This window comes from Phoca vitulina, unplaced genomic scaffold (assembly GCF_004348235.1).
Source record: "Phoca vitulina isolate PV1807 unplaced genomic scaffold, GSC_HSeal_1.0 scaffold2, whole genome shotgun sequence".
In the NCBI taxonomy this organism is placed as follows: domain Eukaryota; kingdom Metazoa; phylum Chordata; class Mammalia; order Carnivora; family Phocidae; genus Phoca; species Phoca vitulina.
This window is the reverse complement of record NW_022589705.1, coordinates 80,632,491-80,657,907: the sequence shown is the minus strand read 5'-3', so window position 1 is coordinate 80,657,907 and position 25,417 is coordinate 80,632,491. Positions and strand designations below refer to the sequence as shown.

Sequence of the window (25,417 nt, the reverse complement as noted above, 5' to 3'; positions counted from 1 at the left end):
CCCCCCCCCCCCCCCCCCCCCCGCCCAGGTCTGAAGAACTCCTCCTCCTGGAAAGTTGCTGCTGGAAAGGAAGTGACTTCAGCGATTTGGCCACAAGGCTGGGCACTGCTGAGCCCTGCTCAGCTGAAGGCCTGCCCAGCCCACCTCCAAAGCACAAACGGAGCCACATGCACACACCACCCGCAAGCGTGCACCCAGAACCCTGAGCGCCAGCTTCCCCAGTGACATGCGGAGAGATCCTGTGTGCACATTCCACACCGTCCCAGTGTGCCCACACATCGGCCCAGTGTGTTCAGACTCCTGGTTACACATCTCTCCCTTGTGCACTAGCGCCCTGCACACATGCACCATCCGGTGTGGCCCCCACCACACTCCAGGATTCCCACACCTACCCAGGACACACTCTGAATCCTGCACACTCACCACTCCCCTGTAGTACTTACAACAGCCCTCAAAGGTCCCCCAGCCCAGTGCACTTATGTAACTCCTGCATACAGAACCCTGTGTCCCTAAACACAGAGCCCCACACACACCGGTTTGCACACAAGCCTGAGGGCTTGCACACACGATGCCCTGTGCATTTACAGTTGGGTACACAGAGCCCTGCATCCTCCCATAGCCACACCTCCCACCCTTACCATCTCAGGAGGCCCCACCCCTAGACCTCAGGCCCCAGGAATGCTCTTTTGGAAGCTGGGTGGAGTCCCCAGGCAGGCTGGGCTCTAGGGAGCTTCCTGGAGCCCGCAGGCTCCGTGTGTCAGTTCAGGGAGTTGCCTCTGCAGGGCAGGGCAGCCCCACCTGGCCTCCGTGGCTCTAGAGCCTGGGTGGGCTAATTGGGGCCAGGAGTAGGGAGGCAGGTCCTGCCCCCACCCCACCTCATCTGATGAGGGTGACCTGGCCTACCTGAACTACCCAGGTCCTCTCGGCATCTCACCTTGGCCTCCCAGCTCTCTGCTTCCACAGACTCCAGCAGACAGGGGTCCTGGGGGGGGTGTGTGCGTGTCAGGAGCACACATCAACTACTCTGGTTTCCATCTCTGCCCTGAGTTCTGCTCACTGTCACAAACCCTTTCACTTCCCAGTTCTCTCAGGTCAACAAGGTGCCGGGAAGGGTCCCCAGACTAGGAGGCAGGACTCCGGGGGACTTGCTGTATAATCCATGGGCCTCAGTTCCCCTTTCTGGATAGTGGGGAGTTTTGAGTAAGTTGGGTTAATATATTTTGATTCTATAAAGTGCCTCTCTTTGGCCTAAGCTGGGAGGGGGGATTCCTGCTAAGACTGGGAAGTAAGTCCCCCTGATCCCCACTTTCTAGGGGTGGCCCAGGCACAGACCTGGCTTCCCCGTACACTGTTACCTGAGCAGGCTGTGTAGACAAGGTCTGGCTCAGCAGGAAAGGCCTGTCTTTGCCAGTGATTCTAGGGTGGTCTCTGCGGCCGCCTGAGAGTTGCCCCGAAACCGGGGCCCTCTGCACGCACTTAGCTGGGCAGGCTCTGGGGTCCAGGCCGATGGGTAGACAGGTAGGCAAGCTCCCATCTGTGGAAGCAAACACAACATCCCAGGCATAAGCACAGACACAGGATGAGTCAGATAAAGGGACCAGGAGGCTAGCCTGGATGGGGTCTACTTTCGAATACAATGAAATCGCCTACAACCTCATCTCACTGGGGAACTGCGAGCCTATCTGTTGACACCCCAGGTTCCTGTTGGGAAGCAGTATCTTTGTACATGTAGGTACACACATGCATGAACATGAACACGCATGCTATGGTGGAAAAGAACCTGACCTTTGGGAGCCAGACAGTCCTTGGCTCAACCCTCACCGCAGGATCTTGGGTAAGTCAGTTAACCTCTCTGGCTCTCAGTTTTCTCATCTATAAAATGGGGAGATCTTATGAATGGGGAAGGAATGCTTTGGGTAGACTATATATGCTAACAGCTTATTTAGAATGCAGGTGTGAGAACCGCTGTTAAAAGACACGGGGAATGCAGATTTCCATGCGGGGTGTATATGCAGCTGGCCCTTACTCTTCTCCATCAGCAACTGGTTATGTCTCGTTTTCTTTAATAACCATGGCCCTTCTCACCACCCTCCTGCTTCCTGCCCATTTGTCTGCCTCCCAGAGGTCTGTACTGGAGCCCAGAGGGGGTCTGGGAACCAGGCCTCATGGACTGCTTGTGGGCTCTGGTTGCCTGGGAATTTTTATGTGTGGTAGAGATTGCGCCTGTATAGACGCGCGCTCCTGAGCATTCCGCTGTCTGGGTAAATACACCTGTATGTGGGCTCCTGGGTCTATGCAGTCTTCCGCACATTTCTAAATCCGCGTGTGTACACGTGTGTCTAAGAATGTACATGCATGGGACCCTACGTTTGCTCAGTTACGGTGTATGTGGTTAGCCGTGTGTGTGTGTGTGTGTGTGTGTGTGTGTGTGTGAGAGAGAGAGAGAGAGAGAGAGGGAGAGGGAGAGAGAGGGAGACAGAGAGGGACTGATGTGTACCTGGGTTCAGTATCTTCAGTTATACGTGTGGGTGTGTTTATCTGCATCTGTTCAGCTTTGTGTGTGTGCCCAGCTGAGCCTGTGCTTGCACGCCTGCGAGGACACGGAAGCGTGTGTCTGCCTTTCTGGAAGCACCCTGACCCCAGCTATGGCTGGGGTAGGAGTGGGCCTGTGTGTGTGTGCACACGCTCTGCCTGGCTCTCTGCATCTCGCTGTGTCAGGAGCTCAACGGGCTTCTGCCTGTCTCCGAGCTCCCTGGATGCGTGGGGCGGGGGGGGGGGGGGGCTAGGGTGCGGGCGCGCGGCTGATCCTCCACTGTCCCTGCAGGTTTCCCATCTCGAGGCCTGTGACTGCGGGCACTGGTGTCACTGTGGATCAGTGTTACCTCCTTCCTACCTCCTGCCTTTTTCTGGGTTTGCAGGGTCACGGCTGACAGCGTGACTGGTCCCGGTGTTCCCGTGGGTCTGTTTCGCTGGGGGTCAGTGTGCCCGTGCGTGGGTCTGTCTACCCTCGTCACTGGGGGCCTGCGTGTCAGTGGGTCCTTGGGCCACATCACTGTGTCTGTGCCAAAAGCACTACGTGTCAGTGTCAACATGTGTGAGAGGGTCCGTGTGCCCCAGTGTGCCCGGCAGCACAGCCGAGCCTCCGTGTTCGTGCGGTACCTTTGTGTAACTCCTCAGGCCGTGTGTGCGCGTGCGTGTGCACTGCATGCAAGAGACCCTTTGTGAAACAGTGTGTGTCTGTGTCACTGTGTTTGTGTGCCTGCTTCCCTCCTCCCTCCCTATCTCCTGCGTGCTCTCTCTCTCTCTCTCTCTGTAGGAGCCAGACAACTCCCCAAGCCTGGATTAGGGACAATTTATCCACAGGCAGAGAAGGAGAATTCCAACCTGCCAGAGCCTCCCTCCTCTGATCCATCCCCCCTTTCCCCGTGGTTGGGTGGGCACAGAAATGCAGCCCGGCAGCTCCCAAGCCCTCAGGGAGCCCCCACCTCTGCAGCTCCCCAGAGGCCCAAGAGGGTGGAAAAGATGGGAATCTGGGTGGCCCCAGAGCCCTCCAGTGGGGGTGGACTGGCTGCCCCCCATCCAGGCCCCCATAGCTCAGCTCATCTTGGCCCTGTTCTCCTACATATGGTGGTGGTGGTGGTGGGGGAAGTCTGCATGGGGTCTGCCTGGCCCTGCGGGCTGGATGGACCTCAGGAGGAAAGCTGCTCCCAGCCCCTCCACAACCTGATACTCCCCAACTGATAAACGCCAGCACCCCACCACCCCGAAATGGGAATAACCGGGGGCACCCGCATAGGCTGGGGGAGATGCTGGGAGTGGGGGCGGTGTGGTGGGGGGAATGCAGCAGAGGGGGGCACAAGGGGGGGGCTGAGCTGGGACTGAGGCTCCCTTCACGGTGCTCCAGGCGCAAGGCAGAATCACATGTTTCCCATTAGCTGCTCTGGCCTCCTTGTTCAGGGGGTGTTGGCTGGGGGAGATTTGTTCTGGTTGCAGACACCAGCCGAGACCACACAAGAGAGAGAGAGAGAGAAAGAGAGGGCGAGGGAGGGGGAGAGAGAGAGAGAGAGAGAGAGAGAGGTTGAAACCCAGAGGGAGAGGAAAAGACACAGAGGGAGAGAAAGTGAGACAGAGAGACATGAGAGACAGAGACAGGCAGTGACAGACAGAAACTGTGAGACAGGCATGCAAGAACACAAAAGCACAGAGGCAGAGCCTGGTGATGGGGAGGGGCTCACGGGGCGGGGGGGCGGGGGGACAGGGAGGTGGAGATGCAGGTGGAGAGGATGGTCAGAGGCTCAGAGTGCAAGTGAGACCAGGAGGGCCCGAGAAGGGGAGAGCAGCACCGCCGGAGGGGCGGGAGGGTGACAGGGGCGAGGCGCAGGGGGCACCCAGGAGAGGGGCTGGGTGAGGGCATGGAGATGGCCACGGCGGCGGCGTGTGGGCAGGGGGAGTGGACGCCGCGAGCTGGCCGGGCGGGGGCGGCCAGCGCGCCCGGAGCCTCCCGCCTCCTGACCCTCGAGCCTCGAGCCTCGGCGAGATAACAGGCCGAATAGTGCTGACTTGCGGTTCAGAAATCCAATATCCTCCGCGGCGCACTAATCGACTACCTGAGCTCCCGGCCCGCGCCGAGCTGCCCCGATTAATCCTGCGGCTCCACGGCCTTAATTAGTTTAACAGTTTCAGGGGCAGAAGAGGCAGGGACTGGGGTCCCCCCACGCTTGCCGGGACGCAGACCCCCATGCCAACCCTGCCTGGTGCCCCACCTCCCCAGTCACACCTGCTCCTGCCCCAGAGGCCCCTTGCCACATTGCCTGAAAAACACTGGGTCCTTCCTTCTGGGAAACAGTCCCAAGGGTTGGCACCTGGGTCAGAAGGAAGGTCATGGCGGGGGGGACTCAGACCCACCCCCCCAAACCCACCACACTTGTGCCTGCACTCAGGGCTCTGAATGCTTCCCCTGTCCAGCCCTTTTGGGCCCTGTGGTCTACACGGGAAGGCCCCGCCAACTCTGGGCCCCACACCACTGGGCAACATGTTGTCTCTTTAGGGTGAGAGACAAGCTCCCAAGTTACTGACAACCTCCCAACAGCATGAGATAATCACACATGTCACTCCCCACAACAGCATGAGATGGGCACGTGGTGACATCTCACACATCCCCAACAGTCAGAGACAGGCGTATGGGGTGGTGACTACCCTCCTAACAGGATGAGCTAAGTACATAACCTGTCACTTCCCCAAAAGCGTGAGATGGGCACATCTGATACCCCCAGACAACAGGAGCCAGGCACACACGTGCTCACCCCCACCGTGGTGTAACGAACACGCAGCCGGGCACTCCCACACCCACCAGCGGATGTGAAATGCGGAGAACCTGTCTCTCTCTCTCTCTCACACACACAGACAAGCCTCACCTTCCAGGTGTGAGGAAGGGACAGACCGCCCCCCCCCCACCCAAATGAGTCAGGGATGCCACCTCACCCCTTCCCTGGGAGCCCTCCCTTCAGACTACCAGATGGGCACACAACACATCACCCCACTGACTGCTTCAGACAGGTGACACCCCCCCGGCCTCCGGCTCCCCCATCACTGTCGCCAGCCTGGGTGGTGCTGTCCTCTGCCTGCAGCCGCGTCACAGCTCACAGGGCATGAATGTCACCCCCGCGCTGCCAGAGCCGGGCACAGCCGCATGTTGCCCCAGCGACAAACACCACTGGCCCCAGGAGGAGGTGGAGGCGCACAGGGCTCTGGGCCTGACCTTGGTCCCTGGACACCAGGAGGGGAGGCGCTGGGGCCTCCCTCCTGGGTAACTCTGGCTGCCTGGTGCTGGGGCAGACGAGTGCTGGGAAGCAAGCTGCCCGGGGCACGGGCACGCACACGCACACAACCTGGAAAGGCCACCACCCCACGCTGCCACCACTGCCCCATTTCTAACTGAGTGTAGTCCTTATCTAGGGAGGGGGCGGAAGGAGCGGCGGAGAGAGCTCTTGTTGGGGCCCGCGGAGCTGTTCCTATAAGACTTCTCAGAGATGGGTGGCAGGGAGGCGGACCGGGGGGTGCGGTCACCATGCCCTCAGGCCCCAGGACTGAGAGGGTGTGTGACCACAGCTTCAGACCTGCACTGCCACGGGGAGCCCCCGGTCCTTATGAAGGCCCCCTCTCCAAATTCAGGCCACAGAGCCTGACAAGGAGGCCAAAGTCCAGGGGCATGACTCACCCAGGGAACAGGCCCAGCCTGCTGGCCAGAGAGGGAGGGAGGCCAGGAGCCAAGGGGCCTGGGTTCAAGTCTGAGCTCCTCCCAGGCCAAGCTGAGTGACCTTGGAGCCTGAGCTCAGTCTCTATGGCTTATGGGGAGGGGGAAGGGGCAGTGGCGAGGGAATTGCCAGAAAGAAGCTGAGGCTGGAGACCAGCAAGCAGAGCCCTGGGGGCCATGGGAAGGACACAGCAGACCGGTCCCTGGCTCATACGGAACCTCAGCTTTCTGTACCTCAGTTTCCTCAGCTGGAAAGTGGGGATCATGTCAGCCTCACAAGACAATGTGACATGAAGTGGGCAGGTGCTCAAAAAATGGGAGCCTCTCACCGAGGAGGGGAAAACAGAAAGGGCGAGAGACTTGTCCAGGCCACAGAGCAAGATCGTATCCACTGAACTCGGCCTCTAGCTGCGGGTTTCCCACCCGGAGCTGTTTCCGTAAGACTGCGTGGAGATCAGTAATGACTTGGGGGTGGGGAGGGGTAAAGGGAGGATGTTGGGGTGGTGTTGGTTACAGAGCTGCCCTACACTCCCATGAAGACCAAGGGAACTGTATGGGAGTCTGCCATGCATCCTGACCTTTACCCTAAACCCCACTTGGCTCATCTTCAAACACTGGACCAGAGGGCCAACTCTTAGGGAGGGAGGCAGCCCACAACCCAGCCCTCCATGACCAGCGCCTGTATCTGGTGCTTAGAAGGTTTGGGGTATCTGGGATGTCAGTGTCCAGAGCCCGCCCATCGTACAGGAGTCCAGAGAGGGACAGGCCTAGCCTGAGGTCACACAGCATGTCAGCAGCAGAGCCCAGAGCCCCGGCCAGGGACAGTCTCAGAGCAGAGTCCCTCTAGCCCCTGGGGATGGCTGGAGCTGGGGAGCCCTGGGGGACTGAGCGAAACGTGGCGACAGATGGCCTGCCGAGGCAGCGGCGATCTGGGCGGCTGGCAGGCATGCTCGCTCCCGCGCAGGGAAGCGGCTAATTTTAGCTGAGGCCTCGATGCCAGCTTTGTTCCCCCCACCCACCCACCGAGGGGGCCCAGCATGCCTTGCGTGCAACCCGCCTCCCCCAGGCACCCCTACTCCCCCGCCTGGCCCCTTGGTGAGTAGTGCCCAGACCCCAGGGTCCTAGAACTGTCTGCCTGACCAGGTCTCATCATACCCAGAGGCAAGGGCTGGGCCCTGGAGGCCTGGCACCCCCACCCCAGGGCCTGTTTCCCATGACTCCAAGTTCATTCCTTGAAGAGGGGCGGCAGGGAGGAGGGCTAGAGGCCACTACCCAGACTGGGAGGGAGGGCCTGACAGCAGGGTCTGGTACTCCTGGGGGGTCGGGGGTAGGCGGGGCACTGTCCTCTACTCCATACTTAAGGGGCCCAGACCCATATTCTACCCCTGCCCTGAGACAGACTCTTCTGTGCTGGAGTCCCCGTGGTGTTGGTGAGCAAGGGGAGGGCAGCCCCTCTACCGCTTCCCTGCTCTGCATAACTTTAACTCTGTTCCAGGAACTCAAAGTACTTTAAAGAAGTCAGAGATAGAGCAAGGGTAGTACCCTTGTGCCACTGGGGGAAACTGAGGCACAGTCAGAGACAGCCATCAATGTAGCAGGGGAGGAGACCAACCCCAGGAATCTGTGAGACCCAGACATGCTCTTCTTTGAGTTCTTATAGCAAGGGGGCTTCTTGGGCCAGCTCAGCCCCTGGAACTTCCCTCTGCCCTGCCCTGGGCTGGTAGAAGGTAGACTGGATGGAGTCTGTGCTCTAAATCCCCAGAAAGGGAGGGCTGGCACTCTTGGCTTCTGGCACCACATCTCCTAGAGGTTCTCTGACCTTAGAACCTCCCCTCCCCATCTCTGATTCAACTACAGGTGCCCAATGGGGTGCCAGCACATCTGGCCCCTATCTGAAAGGGGAATCCTTTGGGGTGACTCTGGAGGGCCCCCAGCCCTGTTCCAAACCCAGGGCCATGAGGAAATCACCAAATGGAAAACAGAGGAAGACAACTTGAAAGAAATCTATGTATTTAGAGGAGAGAGTCAGAAGAGAAAGAGAGGGAGGGCAAAAGGAAGGCAAGGAATCCAATTCAGGAAGAGAGAGACAGAGGAAGAGCGTGGGGGCAAGAGACACAGGGCAGAATGAGGCTTAAAGAGGAGGAGATGGGGAGGGACGGGATGAGAGAGAGAGAGAGAAGGAGGGAGAGAGGGAGAGAGGCTAGGATGCTGGAGGAAGGAACACAGCAAAAGAGACTCAGAAGAGAGGGACAGAGGAGGAAGAAAAAGACAAAGACACAGAGAGACAGGCAGGATGAGGCAGAGACAAAGAGAGAGAGAGAGAGAGAGAGAGAGCAAGATCCACACAGAGGGGAAGAGATGGAGAAGGAGCCTGCCACAGACAGGGCAAGGCATAGAGAACTAAGGACACCACAGGGAGCTGGAGACAGACAGGGATTGACACACCCAGAGACCAACAGAGACAGTCGGAGAGGGTGAGACACACTCAGAGAATGGGGCGGGAAGAAGGGGGAGACACTAAGTGATAGAACGTGTGGGAGGGGGTGGGGGGGACAGCACAGAGTGAGGAGGGAGGGGGCATGAGGAGGGGGGAGATGTCGTCGCCAGAGCTGGGGGGGACAGAGGACAGAAATGGAATGTGGGTCTGGGCATGAGGCTCACAGATGCATCGGCTCCAGTTTCAGCTGGGGCAGTTGGCTGCTGGGGGGGGGGGGGGGGGGGGGGAGAGGGAGGGGGGAGGGGGGGGGGGGGGGGGGGGGCCCTGTTGCCATGGCTGCGGGCACGGCAGGGGCACAGTCGGCTGGCACTTGGAGTTCTGGGCATGGTAGGGGGCTGACTGAGGGGAAGCGGGGGGCGATGAAGAAGCTTCGCCCCTGCCCTCAGGGCTCTACCAGGAAGAAAGTTTCCAGAGATAGGATGGGAGATGTTGTGGCCGAGGAGGGCTCCGGGCCCTGCTCCACCCCACGGAGGCTGCCAGGGGACGGGAACCACTCCACAGGTCGCCTGTGGGTATCCCAGGTTCCCACCCATGCCTCCGGCTAGCCCCTGGGGACCCTCCGGCTCCATCCCCTCCGGTCTAGCTGAAGATCCCGCATGCTGCTGCGGTAGCTTTTGCTTGCAGGGGAGCAGCAAGATTGTGAATTCAGGATCTGTAATCCTAACGCAGAGCCCAGGCCTACCGGGCTCCAGTTGCCAAGGCGACGGAGGGTCAGAGGGCAGCGCGGGGCGCCCGCTCCTCCAAGTCAGAATCCCAATTGTTAAAGCCCAAGAATAAACAGCTGAAGCGGCCGTGGGGGGGCTGGGAGGGGGGCTGAGGTCTGCATCGGCTCAGTGTGGTGTTGTCAAGCGAGATGTCACTAATTGTCTGAAGGAACGGGCTGAGGCAGCTCTTAACTACTTCTGTGCCACCAGAGATACCTTGGTGCCTGGCCCCCTCCCGGGGGCCTCCCAGCATTCCGCCGGGCCAGCCCGGGGCTGGGAGTGCTGGCCCAGCACAATTTCTGGCTCTCCTGCACTGAACCCCCACATACTTTGGCTCCCAACACTCCTCTTTGCCCAACTTGGAACCTCCCACCTGCAAGCTAAATCCTTATGTCCCCAGAACCAGTGCCCCCCAATTACTGGGCCCACAAGACAGCCCAGCCCGTCTGGCCTGCAAAAGCCCTCCCAGCATCTCCACCTCTGCCTCCCAGAAGTCAGGGGTTGTGGTACAAGGCGTACAGACTGCGGGGAGGACAGACTTGGGGCTCTTCTGACCTTTGGGGGCTAGGCAAAGGCCCTCCTAGAGGAAAAAGGAAGGTCGATGGCATCTTTCTGTGCAACTCCTGACTCAGGCACACACCAGAACCAAAAACGTGAATGGGGCCAGGAAACCCCATTTCCAGTTTTGGTTGTTCTACCTACTTGCTGTGTGACTTTTGGGTACTCTCCCTCTGTGGCCTGCCTCCTCTCCTCCATCCTAAACATTTGGTAGTGCCTATTCTGAGCCAGGCTGTGTCTGGAACCCCTGCCCAGAGGAACTCCCAATCCGGTGGGTGGGAAAGGCTCTTCTAAAAAGAAAACAATCTGAGATCCATCAGGTAAGATATTCCGTGAAAAACAGGGAGCAGTTTGGTACACAGTGAACTGTCCAGTGGACTGCAGCTAGTTAGTAGCAGTAGTACTAGTAACCCCCGTTATTACAGAGGATCACTAAAAGGGTGTAGGTGATCAAGAAAAAGACGGGGGAGGGACTGGAGAGGCCGGTTCTGGACGGCTTTCCTGCAGAAAGTGGTACCTGGTTAAGATTTGGACAGGTGAGCAAGAAGGTAGAGTGCTCCAGAAGAGAAGAGGTCTTGTGAGGTCCTTCTAGGGGAGCTGAGCTCTAAGGTCTCAGGGTCGCCTGGTCAGCCGCCCACCCCCCCCCCCCCAGCAGGAAGGAGGCGGCCTTCCGTGGTCTCCCAACCCCATATGCGGCCCTGCCTCCTCCTCCACCCGCTGCGCTCGGGAGAGCAGGAGATTGGTGCCTGGAGGTGGGGGGCGGGCGCCCGTGGGCAGGACTCCCGGAGATTGGTAGCACCTGGAGTGATGTCACCAGGGGCGGGGTCAGGGCTTCGGGCACTCCCCTTGCCCCAGGTCCCAGACCCCTGCCCCAGGCCTGAAGCGCGGTCCCCAGGAGGGGGCGCTCAGGCCACCTGGCCTCCCCCTATCAGGTGGCGGGCGGGGCTGGGGCGCTGTCTGTGGGCGGGGAGCTGGGCGCGGAAACAGGGGATCCCCCAGAGAGGGCCCAGCCCAGCCCCAGGCTGGATGCGTACAAAAGGCGACTTGTTCTTTCTTGGGATGCCTGCGCCTTCTCAAACATACCTACAGCCACACTCCGGGGACAGCTACACCCACACATTGCTGCACAAAGCCTGCCAGGGTGGGGAGTAGGGGGCTGTCGCCAGGCCAAGAGGTCACCTTGAAGAACCTTGCCCCAACCACCCTTTGCCACAGGCTCAACACCATTCATCTCACCCCATCCCACCCCAAGTGACCTGGATACTCTCACAGCCTCACACTTAGCTCTGGGGACACCGATCCAGTCACATTCTCACAATTACCGTCTCCCTCAGACCATCTGTAGCTCACCAAGTCTTTGCTGCTCTAGAGTCGGACCTCGGGCTTCAGTAGGGTCACCACTCCTCGTGCGACCTTAGCACATAATGAAACCCATTAAGGTTCCTTTTTACTGAGCACTTATTCCTTGCCAATCCTTATAATTACCCTTTGAGGGGAGTGGTATTAGTCTCATTTTCTGGGTGGGGAAACTGAGGTTTATGTTAATTAGCTCGCCTAGGGCAGAAGCAAGGATTTGAACCCAAGTCAAACTTGACCTCAGAGCCCATGTTCTTCTCTGTACTGTTTGTGCCAATCACCCCACTACCTTACACTCTAACACCCCACCCCCCACTCACACAGCCGTGGACGGCAAAACCATCTCAGAGTCAAGGTGTAATTCCCCACCCCGAACACATGTCAATGTCACAGTCTAGGATCAGGCAGTTTCTCTCACTCCTCAAACAGGGTATGTGTGTTGAGGGGGAAGAGTCTCCTACCTCTAAGCTCCGCATCTCCAAGGTTGGCCGTCAGTCATTATAAATGGGGCACCAAGTGAGCGCAGGGCCAGAACAGGCTACCTCTAACCTTTCCAGCAGGCTCACCTCCACCTCCCCTGACCCCAGGATGACAAAGCACTGCCAGACTGGCTGGGGCACCAGGCCTGCAGCTCTCCCTGACCCCTTGGGCCAAGATCCTCCCTTAGCCCCCAACCCCTGCTGAGAACAAGTCGAAACAAACTCCTTCCTGGGGATGTCAAAGCACCTTTCCTGGGGGAGGCGGCTCTGTGATCCCCTGAGCCTGGCTAGGGAGAAGGATCAGGTTACTCTTTCCCCAGCTGTGCTTGGACTCCTTGGGGCTGACCTTTCACCTCATCCAGGCCAGGACCCAAAGGGGGCCAGAGTACAGCCCTCACCTCCTGTTAACCCTCTGCATTCCTTATCTTTTCATGGGGGGGTGGGGAGCCTGCCAGGACCCAGAGGGTCTCAGGAAGCCCAGCTGAGCATGCCAACCTTTCCCCACCCTCCCATCCTGGGGTCCGGTTTCCCAGAGAGCTTTACAGAATGCTCCTCCCTGCCCCCTGCCCAAGCCGCCCTGCCCTGCCAGGATCAGATACCTCCCTCAGCCTAAGCAGCTGAAAATGACCTGGGCTATTTTCGCTCTGGGATCGCGTTGCAAACTCCCCCTTGAGCTGGCAGCTTCCCACATCCCTCCAGACCATTGCCCCTCACTCCTCATCCCTAACCCAGAGCCACTGACTTAGAGGACAGGAGGACTTTAAAATACTGCAGGCCTAAGCCCCTCTGATGGGGAGACTGAGGCCACGGGGAGTCAGGCACAGGGCTGGGCAGCGAACCAGGCTTCCTGGGGCTCCGCCCAGGTCTCTTTCTACTGTCTAGCACAGCCTGCTCTGTACCCTAGATCTCAGAGCCTCTGACCCAGCCAAAAACCCAGCCGACCTCCTCCAAGCACCAGAAAGTCACACTGGAGGCTACCCACAAGTCTCTGGGCCGCCCTGCATGTCAGAAACCGCTTCTGCCACACTCTTCTCTTTGTTTAGAACTGGGACCAGGTCTGTACCTGTATCACAGCTATGTGGATCATGGGAATGTTTTGGCAGGTGCAAACTGGGAAGAAAGACAGGGAGACTGAGGCCTACAGGAATGGGAGGTGGATTCAGGCTTCCTGGGGTTTATATTGCACAATACTTCCATGTTCCCAGGAACCCCTTGCTCCAGCTTCTTGGTACCCCCCCCCTTTTCCATTCCTACCAACCCAGCCCCCTCCAGGCCCCTGCCCCTCCACCTCAAGCCCCAGTCCTCCTGGGCAGGAATGTGACTGGTCAGGTCTGAGCTGACCACATGAGTGGCTGTAAGGCGACAGACCCCCCATCCTCCCATCCCCCCAGCCTGGGGGAGCTCACATACCAAGGCAAGGTTGGGGGGGGGGGCGCAGCTGCTTTAACCCTTTGCAGCCAGGCTTTCAGAGTGAAAAAGAGAGGTAACTTTACTTCCAATGGCCACTCCCACTTGAGTGCTGCAGGGCAGTGTGTGTGTGGGGGGGGGGGTCGTGCAGGCAGAACTGACTTCACTGAGGAGGTGGAATGAGGGAATCGGCCCTGCTAGTCCCTGTTAAGAAAAATTATCCTTTGCCACCCCAACTGTTTAATCTCATCTCCCATGACATTTGGAAAAACAGTCAGGAGCTGGTGCTGAGGAGAGAGAAGGAAAGAACAAATCATGAACCCCAACCTCAGGAGCCCCTAGTCTGATGGGAGAAATACAACCCTGCCCTGGGGAGTCTGATGGGGGAGACGAGGCACAGAGGTTGGGACAAAGAGCTGCGAGCGGAGAAGAGCATGTTGCTGCGCAGAAGTGGGAGGAAGCCAGGGCAGGAGCAGAACAAGCCAGGTGGGGTCAGATCAGGCAGGCTTCCCGGAGGCCCCTCGGCCCACACCCCTCCCCCCAGGCTCTGGAATCTCGGGGGTCAGGGCTGAGGGACAGCCCCGCCCCCTGCTCCCCTCGGGCTCAGGAATTCCACCAGCCAAGGGGGGGGGGCAGCTGCTTCGGCCTCAGTCCAAGTTGGCTCCCACTGGACCGGGAACTGCAGCTCCTCCTCAGGCCCCCCACCCCCACCCCCACCCCCCCCAAGCCCCTGGGCTGGCCCCCAGCCCCCTCCCCTCCCCCCTCCCTGGCTGGCACTGTGAGTGCCAGGCGCTGGCAGAAAACAAGCCCGCCGGGGTGGGTTTGCAGGGAGCGGGGTAACCTTGACACAGTTGCGGCAGTCGCTAATGGCAGACACACACTCCGCCTGTTCTGGGGGGACTGTTGCCGTTGCTAGGAAACCAGCAGCCGCGTGAATGGAAATGGGTCAGTAAACCTGGGGAGAGATAGTGTGACACTCGAACCACTGCAGCTGCTCCAGCCCACACCGAAATCCCTCCTCTTCAATATTTATCACTCCCGCCTGGGCCCTCAGCTCCTGCCAGACCCTGCACCAGCCTGGCCCTCAGGCCCCCACAAGGCTCGACGGTGGTGGGGGGGGGGGGGGGAAAGGAGGGGGGGGTGGTTTGGCCCCCCCTGGGGGGGGGGCCCCCCAGGCGGGATGGAACTGGTTCTGGAGGAGATTGAACAGGAAACAGAGTCTAATCCTGTGGCGGGGAAGGGGTTAAAAGGTCAATTCACGCCTGTTCCTGACTTAGGCACCGTGGTAAAATTACTGCAAGTGTGAGCAGGCTAGCAACCGCCGGCTTGCCTACCTGCGGAGGCACTGATTGAGACAGGAGACCTCCCTCCCCGAAGAGATGGAGGGGAAGAGGCACCCAAAACCCGGCCAGGATTTGCTCACAGCTTGAAAACACCTTCCTTTACAGCCAGGCAATCTCCCTGATGTAGCCTAAGCTTCCTAACAGCCAGAACTCATGCCTCTAGTACCATCTGAGAAGCACCCCAAACGGACACAAGCTGCGTACTGCCGTACAATAAATACCGTCCCGTATACACACACACACACCCCTCGAACAGCCAGACACTCACTGTTCAGGAAACCTTGACAACACCCCTACACAGACACCCCGGCCATAGAACACGACAACTGCAATCCAGAACAGTGCAGTTCAGCTCAACACCTATAAACAAGCCAACAAACCTAGGCACAGGCAAAACTACCGTGTCAGATTGTGCCGAATCTCCCCAAGTCGGGCTGGAGCCTCCCCCAAACCGCCTGGCTAACCCAAAGCCTGGCTTCTCTGGTCTGTCTACGTTTCTTTCTCGTCTTGCACCCACCCCACCCCGCCATATACTGCCCCTGCCATCACTCGTCTGGACACACCATCCCACAAGCTAGCACCGCACCCCCCCCCATTCCCTGGAGGCTGACTGGTCACTGACATGCACATTCCCTTCCCCTAGAAGCAAGCAGTCTCACAGCCCCAGGCTGAGGCCTCTCTACTGACAAGAGGGACCCTGGGAATCGGCAGCACCACTCACTTGGGTGATATGCCCCCTCCGCCCACCACAATCTCGGCCAGTATCCCTGAATGGTGTGTCTGGGGAAGGGAGGTTCTCCAGTCTTCTGGAGGTGGGGATACCTCCACAGGAATCTCCCATCTGACTCGGTTCTGTGTGCTCCTATCTCCTAGGATACATCAGTCAACACAGTCTCGGAGCCTGTCAGAGCTGGAAGGTGCCTTAGGGAGTCACTAATCCAGCCTCCTCTGCTAGGCAGGAGGAAACCGAGGCCCAGAGAGGGGAAGCGGCTGCCCAAAGTCACACAGCCCAACTGTGGCTTCCAGCCCCTTTCTCTTCCGCAGTCCCTCACCGAGAGCTCTCTAGGGGTTGGAGAGAAACCGAGGGGGTACAGGCAGCCCTGGAGGGCTTCCCTGAGGCAGAAGGAGGTGGGGCTGGATGTGATGGGAGAGGGAGTCTACAGTCCTAGAGGTGAGTTTATGAGAACTGCCCAGCAGTGCATTCAGAGACAGGGACCTAGGCAGCCCTGGAATCTGGGCCACATAAATTTGCTTGAATCTGGACTATGCCAAAATGATCTGGTGGACACTCATCCCCACCCCACCTCCTATCCCAGCCTCCCCCCCAGGCCCCCCACCAAGCTGAATCCCCCAAACCAAAGTGTAAAGGAAGACTGATCTTTTCTCCATACCTGGCCTTGAACGTACCTTCTAGGGAATCTCTGCCTTTTATTATTTAAATAAATCTCTGCCAGGAAGCCTCTGGGATGCTCGGGAAAGAGGTGTTCTGCTAGGTACTTTTATGTCAACTCCATTTTGCAGAAAAGCAAATTGAGGCTCACAGAGGCGGGGTGGTTTGCTCAAGTTCACGCGGACAACAAATGGAGCCTTGAGTTCCTTCCAGTACATAAGGAAGGCCAATCCAACAGGAAACAGGGAGAACTGGAGGGGGGGCATGGAGGGGAGGGAAGGGTGGGAGTTGACACAGGCCCAGGCCCAGGCCCAACATCCTGGGCTGAGGGGAGAGCCAACAGGGATCCGAATTTGAATCTGGATATCTGGGCTCCACCCGCACCCACTCTAGCAGAGGTGGAGTGAAAGGTCAGCATGGAGATGGGAGGGAGAGGAAAGCAGAACTCCACCAGCCTCTCAGCCTGCCTCCGCCATACCCTAGGGAGCCAGGCCAGGGGCTGCCTAGCTTCCCCCAGCCCAGAGCTCTCTGCCAAGCCCCACCCCCACCCCTTAGGAACAGCAGGAGTATTGTGAGGACACCAGGCCCCCACTGTTGGCCTCAGTTTCTCCATCTGTACTAAGAGCTAACCTAGCAGGAAGGACTTCTAAGGGCCCTCCCAGCTTTAACAGAGTTTAGTGACCAGTCCTAGTTTTCAGTTCGCAGCACACACTTAGAGGTCTCGCCCCTTGTCTGGAGCTAGCTGAGAACAATGTTAACTATGTGCTCAATGAATAAATGAACACTTAATAAAACCAACATCTTTCCATCCTCCTCAGCCTTACTGAGAGCCACTACTTACCTTGGGAAGCCAAATTTTGCAGGGTTGTTGGAGGGGAAGGGGATTCAAATACTTTAAGGGCTCTGAATGGGACTGTGTGTTACACAGGTGCCCTTTATTTCCTGTGCTCACGATGTGCAGACACTATGGTGATTGCTTTAAACATTGTGCAACTTCAAGCTCCACAACACGGCCATGGCCTACCTACTATTATGTAGTTTTTCAGATGAGCAAAGGGGCTAAGGAGTGAGGGGACTAGCTCAAGGTCACACTACCAGTGAGTGGTACAGGAGGGATTCGAACTGTACCTATCTCCACCGCTTTTGTTGAACATGGTGAGGGTGTGCTGGGCTGGGGCAGGAAATGGAAGTTGAACAGGGACCCTTGGCAGAGGGAGAAGTAGTCCACCCCAGGCGAGGGAGGCGCCTGAGTTACCAAACGGTTCAACAGTTTGCAGAGGCCAAATGGTATTGGAACTAGCAAAGTGTGGGAAAGCATCCCTTCCCCTCCCCCACAAAGGGCAAGGTAGACCTCTTTCCCTCCCCCTACCCACAGTGCCAACAGTGGGCCCTGAGAGGTCACTTACCTACTCCCCTGGATCTCAGGGTTCCTGTAAAAGGAACCCCCTCCCTCCCGGGAGCCCTTTTCTGGACTTCAGGACCTGCAAGGTGCAGAGCCGCCCCCAAAGAAAGCTGCCGCCAACGTCCAGAAAACTGTCCAGGATTTTTCCGGCACGTCCGCCCCCCACCGGCTCCGCGGTTGCTGGGGGTGAGGGCAGTTTTGGGGGGGGGTGTTGGGAGAGGACGGCCTCGCCTCCCTCCTAGAAGCCCTGGGGTGCCTCTTGCTCGAGCAGGGAGGCTCTGGTCCGCAAGCCCAGCCGTTCTCGGGCCCGAACGGTCCGCCTCCGAGTTTTCCCGCCGCCGCCGCCGCCTCTCAGGCTACCTGGCAGGCCTGCGCTGCCCCCTGATCCCTGCCACCCCCCCTCCCAGATGAGGCCGCGGCGCTTCTGACTCCTGGAGGAGGTGACGGGCCGAGAGGGAAACCAGGCGGCTGGGGGAGGGGCGTTGCCTGCACCTGGCCCCTCTCCGCCGCCCAGGCCGGGAGGGGCGGGACTGGACCCCCGCCAGACCCGAAACGAGCGGCGGGGGAGGGGAGGTGTGCAGCCCTCCACTCCCGCGGCCTGGGGGCGGGAAAGGAGATCGCCCCCGCACAGCCCTCGCCGCTAAGGCGCCCCCTAGGGTCGGGCTGCGAGGCGCCCCTTTCCGAGCCGCGCGCTCAGCCCGCTCCCCCGGCCGGCCGCGCTCTCCAGCTGCAGGAAATTCCAGAAGCTCTCCATCATCCCGGCGCAGCGCGCAGCCCGGGCTGCCAAGGCTCCCCGAAGGAGAGCCACATGCCGGCCGGCCGCGCGGCCCGCCCTCGCCCCCCCCCACCCCTCCAACCCGGCGAGGCAGCCACGTCGGGCCGGGCGGGGGCCGGGCCGGCCGCCCCTTCCCGCGCCCCGGGCCCGGCGGAATGCGTGGCAGCCCCGGCCGGGGGCTATTTTGAGCGGGAGGGGAGCGGCCCAGCCTCGGTGTTTTCGGCTTTTTCCTGGCCCCCGGCCCGCCCTCCGCCAGCCCGGGCTCTCGGCTGCCCGCGGAGTGGGAGGGGGGGTCACGTGGCGGGGGGGGAAGGGGAGGGCCGCCGCGATCCGGCTCGGGCTCCGGCCCCGGCCCAGGCCCGGGAGGCGCCCGGCGGCAGTCCGGACCTGCGCTCTCGGCCGGGGCCGAGCGGCGGGATTATTAATAGCGCGCCTGGCTCGGGCGGCGGCTCCGGGGCGCCCGCTACCTGTACGCCCCTCCTCGGGTGAGCACAGACGGCCTGGGCACTCCCTCCCCAGCGGCGGACTCAGGCCTCACTGGATAGCGCCACTGTGCGCCAGTGGCCAATCACCGGCCTCGATTTCCTTACCTGTAAATTGGGGATGTGCCACCTGGCTTTATATGGTGGGTACCAAATAAGGGTTTTGCTTGCTGTGTGCCTCTCTTTGGGCAAAACGCCTTCCCTTTTGGGGGCCTCAGTTTTTCCATTTATAAAATGAGGTCCGAGAGAACTCTTTCCAGGTAAAGAATCCCTTACATTTGAATAATGCATTTTCACTTACAACCCAGATGAACTTACCAACTACCAATAGTAATAGCCAACACTGAGCACTTGCCCTGCATGCATTAACTCACCTGATTATAAGGTTCCCATAAAGTAGGTAATATCCCCTTTTTGCTGATGAAGAAACTGAGGCCCAGGAAGGTTAAGTGACCTACCGAAGGTCCAACGGCAGAGGCCAGAGTCAGATAAACTTGGGCTCCAGAGTCTGAGTTAACTACTGAACTACAGTGCCCTGAGACAAGCGGGACAAACACTGCCCCCTTCTTATAGTGGAGGAAACTGAGGCTCAAAGTGTCATTTGCCCAAAGTTGCCTTTGGCCAGTTAGGGGCAGAGGTGAGCCTCCAACGCAGACCTTCCAATTCCTAGTCTAATACCCCACTGCAGCCCTCCGAATCTGTTCAGCTTCTGCCCTGGGGCAGCTAGCAGGGTTCCCAGGATGGAGTCCTAGAAATGAGCAATAGGCAAGTATCCCCGTGGCCACAAAGCTGTGTCCAGGGCCCTGGGGAAGCATCCTTTGCTCCCAAGGGACTGACCCAGGTTTCTGGGCCCAGAGGGTTCACTAATCCACCAAACTCTAGACTTAGCCTAGCCTCAGAGCCATGGAGGTGGAGGCAGCTGGGGATGAGGGGAGATGGCATGGAGGGGTAAGAGCCTGGGACAGGGCATGGAGTTGCTTCCTGCCCCCCCTAACCTCCAGCAAGGAAGCACAAAGGCTGGCAGGCCCCCCACTCCGCCCCGGAAACCTGGCAGTTTATTTCTGTCTCCGGGCCCCCTGTTTCCACAGAGCCAGTCCAGGAAGGCTGGCAGCAGCTGGCTTGGAGGGGTGGAGCTCCTGCTCCCTCAAGGGTCCAGCTGCTACCCTGCCCCACCCCCACCTGCCAGGCCAGACCAGACTCCAGATTCAGAGGTGACACTGGGATGAGGGCGGGAAGAGCTGGAGGCCACTTGGTCAGGACTACAAAGGAGGGACCCCCTCCAACTCCCAACCCAGAGCCAAAAGATGCTCTCCCAGAGTGAGCCAGTCAACACCCAGTTCAAGTCAGCTAAGAGTATAACCTCTGGCATGTCCAACTCTATTTACACCAGATCATTCTGGCTGATGATTCCTCTGGATCCTGGTCCCAAAGAAAAGCCCATTTCTAAACCTGTGCTGCCCAATACGGTGGAAACTAACTATTGAGCACTGGGAATGTGGCTAGTTGGAATTAAGATGTGCCGTAAGCATAGAATATGCATCAGATTTTGAAGTCTGAAATATGGAAAAAAAGAAAAGTAAAATATCTCAATACTTTTAATAATGATTATATATGTCAAAGTGATATTTTGGATATACTGGGTTACATGAGATACATTATTAACATCAATTCACTTATTTCTTTTTACTTTGTTTAATGTGGCCACTAGAAAATTTAGATTACATACATGGCTCCCATTACATTTCTATTGGACAGTGTTGTTCTAGATCATATGGTACCCTGGCTTAGGGCCAAGACTTTGCCTGCTCTAGATCAATATCTGTGTGGCTTTAGCTCACCCACTTCCCTATATTCAGACCACAACCTTACGTGTTGGTCTAAATCTCACCACCCCACCCCACCCCACCCCAGCTTTCTGTGAATCTAGGCTCAGCCAGAGATTATGGCTTCGTCTGTTTTAAACCACTCTCTTATTACTAATTTCTTGTTCACCAATTCCTAATACCTAGATCCCAGCAAAACCGTGGATCTAGATCATCTTCCGTGTTAACCAGCCTGACAGTCTGACACCACAACCTTATTTGCTTAGATCACTGTTTAGTAAGATTTAAGATCCAGACACCCTTAGGAAGAATGAGGTTCTAGATTAAGGGTTGGCAAACTATGGCCCGAGAGCTAAATCCAACCTGCTGTCTGTTTTTATAATTCAAGTTTGACGGGAACACAGCCATACTCATCCATTTATGCATTGTCTATGACTGCTTTCAAGGTACAACAGTAGAATTGAGTACTCATAACTGAAACCCAATGGTCTACAAAGCCTAATTTTTTTTACTATCTAACTCTTTACAGAAGGTTTGTCAACCTCTGTTCTAAATGACCAACAAGTCCAACCCACCAGAAATCTAGATTCCAGCCTAAGACTATGATCTAGTCTAATCTAGATCACCTCCTAAATGGTATTGCTGACCAGGGTCTAAATCAGAGCCTAACATGCACCACATGCTGTTTGGGTTCCAGATTCCACTTTGATCTCAGGAGATGGGCCCCGGTACTCTTTTTTGGGATGGAAAGGGTATCTCCACTTCTGAACTCCCCTAGAGGAATCAAAGCCCATTTGGGAATGGGGAGGGAGGGTAGATTCCAGAGACAGCAATGGAGGCTGAGTCAAAGAGTCAGGAGTAAGCCCTCCCCTGCCAAGGGGACAGAGCATAACCTGACCTAGAAGACGGAGTAGCCCCACGTCCTACTTCCCAGCTGGCTCCAGACCAGGTCACTTAGCTGGGGGTCATGTGGGATAGATACCAACCCCCCAGAAGCTAGACCAGGGGGCTTCAAATGGAGTCTTCATCTCTAGCTCCACACCTCCAACCACCTGATGCCTCTCACTTCAGGACTGCATGGCACCACTATGCCCCTTTTCCACCATTTACCTCTAGCTCTGCTTTTCTACAGCTTTCTTTGAAAATCCTCCCACATCTGCCCTCCCCCTCCTTGCCATATCCCCTTCTGCCATCCTGGAATCCTAGCCTTAATTTTAGCCATGAAGATCTTGGGCTCTTGAGCTGACAGACCCAGGCTTCAATTCCAGCTTTGACTTTGGGCAAGTCACTCCACCTCGCTAGGCTTCCTCAGTTTCCCCATCTGTAGAACAGAATAATAATAATGGTACCTACCTACCTCATAGGGTTGTTGAACGGACTTAATAAGACCATGATGTATATCACTTTGCCCAGCCCCTGGCCCGTAATAAGCATTTAATGCTACTTGCTATTTTTATTACTATTTATCATCTAGTTTGGTTCCATGGAAGGACTTTGGGAGGTTTGTAAACATCACAGGATTTTAACCAAAATTTGTTTTTGTATTTTTCTGAAGAGAAGGCCCATCATCTTCTCAAAATGGATCCTTAGCTCAAATGTTTAGAAAAGAGGGGCGCCTGGGTGGCTCAGTCGTTGAGCATCTGCCTTTGGCTCAGGTCATGATCCCAGGGTCCTGGGATCGAGCCCCGCATCGGGCTCCCTGCTCGGTGGGAAGCCTGCTTCTCCCTCTCCCCCTCCCCCTGCTGTGTTCCCTCTCTGTGTTTCTCTGACAAATAAATAAATAAAATCTTAAAAATGTTTAGAAAAGAAAAAAGGGGTCTTTAGTTCAATCCAAATGGGGAGACAGGGGCACACAGATGGGAAAGGACTAGCCGAGGGCCCCTCAGAAAATGTGAGGCAGACCTCAGAATGCTATAGGTCAGGAATTTATCTCCCAGACACCTCTTTCCACTGGTCCAAGCTGTCTCCAATCTGACCTGGCCATTTCTCACCTGCTCAGCTATGATGGTGCCCCGGTGGGCTCCCCACCTCCAAAATGCCTCCACTGAGCCTCCTCCACCTCGTGCCACCTTCGCCTTCCTCAGTCTCATTCTCACGACACAATGTCCCCGCTCCAAAACCTGTAATGGCTCCCTACTGCCGCCGAGGTCTTTTGCCTGACATGCAAGCGCCTTCACTGCCGGCCCTGGCCCCCGCCAACCTCCTCCTCGCTGTGGCCTCTTGTCTGGTCAGTGGAGCTGACTTCTTCCTCTCCTCTCACCCCCTCCCCACAGTCTCCATACCACCCACACACTCACTCAGTTCTGGACAGATTCTGCCACTTTGCTCAATCACACAGTGTCTCAGGCCCGGCCGGCTGCCCCCGCTCTGCCCTCAGGGTTGCCCCTGGGTCCAGCCACTCTCTGAACTCACCCTGCTCAGGCCACACCGGGGTATGCTGCCCACAGCTCTGGCTCCAGGAAGCAGGCCTCTGCCCCTGCTCTCCAGCTCAGCTCCATCCCTGGACACTGACCCACCTCAGCCACTGCTCATATCCTCCCCCGTTAAGCCTTCTGTCCTCTAGAGTTTCAGGAATAACACTCCCTTGTCACTGGGAGTCCTAGGGAGTCAGCACTGTCCTCAGAGTTATGACTCCTGGGTCAGATTCTTCTCTTTGAACCTCAACGTCCTCATCTATAAAATGGGGACAGCAACACCTAACACCTTGAGTAATTCTTATGAGGGAAAAATGCCTTATAGGTTGGAAGGTACTTTTTTTTTTCTTAAAGATTTTATTCATTTATTTGACAGAGAGGGACCTAGCGAGAGAGGGAACACAAGCAGGAGGAGTGGGAGAGGGAGAAGCAGGCTTCCCGCCGAGCAGGGAGCCCGATGCGGGGCTCAATCCCAGGACCCCGGGACCATGACCCGAGCCGAAGGCAGACGCCCAACAACTGAGCCACCCAGGCACCCTGGAAGGTACTTTTTTGACTAAAACCTGCTTAAGAACAATACTAACAATAACCTTCATTTATAAGTTTATTTAAAACTGCAATCACCCCGCAACCCTGGCCCTCCCCAAGCCCTTTCCCGCTTTCATTTTTCTCCTTGGTACTTAGCAACATCTCACACACCATGTATTTTACTTCTTTTTGTGTTGTTTCACCCTCCTAAATGTCTGCTCCTTGAGGGCAGGGATTTTTATCTACTTCGTTCTCCGCTGTGCGCCCTAGAAAAGTACCTGCCACTGAGTGTGCACTTGGTAGTTGAGGAATGAATGAATGAATGAATGAATGAATCGAGCGCTCCCCATGTGCCAGGCACTGTGCTAACCACTTCTCACGATCATTCCATCTCAGATGGGTACTTTCATTACTCCTCATTTTTGAAAATGAGACCTCAATGACTTGCTCTGATCACACGGTAGGAAGCAGCCCGGCTAGGATTTGACTCCAAAGCCTGCCCTCTTGATCACTATGCTCTATTTCCTGTCCAGATGGGGGGTTATTTCTATTTCTACATTAGCTAAGCCTCTTGAATCTGTCACCCTCCCTATTTCCCTGGGGCTGTCACTCTCCTTCTGCCCCTGAGGCCATGAGTCCTCCGAACCCTCATTCTGACCTCTCTTAGCCATTTCCTCCACTTCTCAGCCCTAAGCCAAGCTGCTCATTCTCACCTCAGGGCCTTTGCTCATACAGTGTGCTCCACCTGGACTGAGCTGGCTTCCCATTTCTTTCCATTGTGCCCATTTCTCAAGACCCACCTCTTCCGGTCTACCTCTTCCGTTCTTCACTTGCTCCCTTCCCTGAGCTCCTACCTTGTTTACTGCTGGGAAAAACCACTGGCGGATCATATGCTGACTTGGTCCATTCCTTCACTGTTTCCTGCATTTGGAGGCCTCATTCACTTCTATCCCTCTCCAGGCAAGGTTTCTCCCTCCTTCCTCTGCTGGATCACTGCCCCCACCCTACACATCTCTTAAGTAGGTTTATAGCTTTGTGATTAAGAGCCTGGCTTCTGAGTCTCTCAATCTCCAGCTCTACCCCTTACTAGCTGTGTTTCTCTGGGCAGGTCGCTACACCTCTTTGAACTTGTTTCCTACCTGCAAAATGGGGACAATACAAGTACGTGCTTCAGGAGCTAATGTGCCTGGAACATAGTAAGCGCTCAGTAATAAATCAGCCTCTTACTACTTCTATAGTATTTTATTGTGTCACTCATCTCTGTTCTAAAAGCCTCAGCCCCCTCTCTAAATAGCCACCCCCAATATGAATGATGATAACAGTAAGACTGCTAACATGTATTGACCACTTATTATTTGCAGTGAGTAGCAATATGTTTGGCACCTAGTAGGTGCTCAATATTGCTTACTGAATACATGAATTAACTAGTTTAATACTCACAACACCCAGTGCGGGGGGGGGGGCGCGCAATTATAATACCCATTTTACAGACAGGGAAATCAACGCCCAGAGAGGGTAAATGACTCAGCATGTCTGGGACTTAAACCCAAGCAGCCAGACTCCAAAGATGAAACTCTCAAAGCCTTCCTCATCCTCATTGTTCCCATCTTGCTCTGCTCCAATGGCAGCCGCAGGGGTGGGACCCTTTCCTTCTCCAGAAGTTGGACCTTAGCATCGAGATGGATGTTCACCAAGCCCCCACTCCTGAGCTCAAACCCTTCATACTTTATCTCATGTGAGCCTCATAAAATCCTCCAGTCAATGCCATGTTTATTTCCCCTGGACCAATGGGGAAACTGAGGCTCAGAAAGGTGTCAAGTAACAGGATTTAAAGCTCAAAACTCTTTTCCTCTGCATCACGTTTTGTGATGTTTTTCCCCTGTTGTCTTATACAACTGTGGGTAGCTGTTCAGACACACCTGCCTTGTTTTTCCAGTCAGAAAACTTCCAGAAGAAGTCTCTGAGGGTGCAGTCTGAGGCCCACCTTCACTGTCGTCCCCCCACCC

At 56.8% G+C, this 25,417-nt stretch overlaps 1 protein-coding gene across 7 annotated transcripts in view; it reads right to left on the bottom strand.

The window, feature by feature from the left end:
- The window catches only part of AHDC1 (AT-hook DNA binding motif containing 1), a 64,528-nt gene that overhangs the window by 19,792 nt on the left and 19,319 nt on the right, over positions 1 to 25,417 (bottom strand). For 6 of the 7 annotated variants that reach the window (XM_032390302.1, XM_032390310.1, XM_032390274.1 and 3 more), the window contains one exon: positions 1,356 to 1,534. The exons of the other annotated variant lie outside the window; for it this stretch is intronic. The gene's annotated coding sequence lies outside the window, so the exon portion shown is untranslated. The remainder of the gene's footprint in view (positions 1 to 1,355; positions 1,535 to 25,417) is intronic. 7 annotated transcript variants of the gene reach the window in all.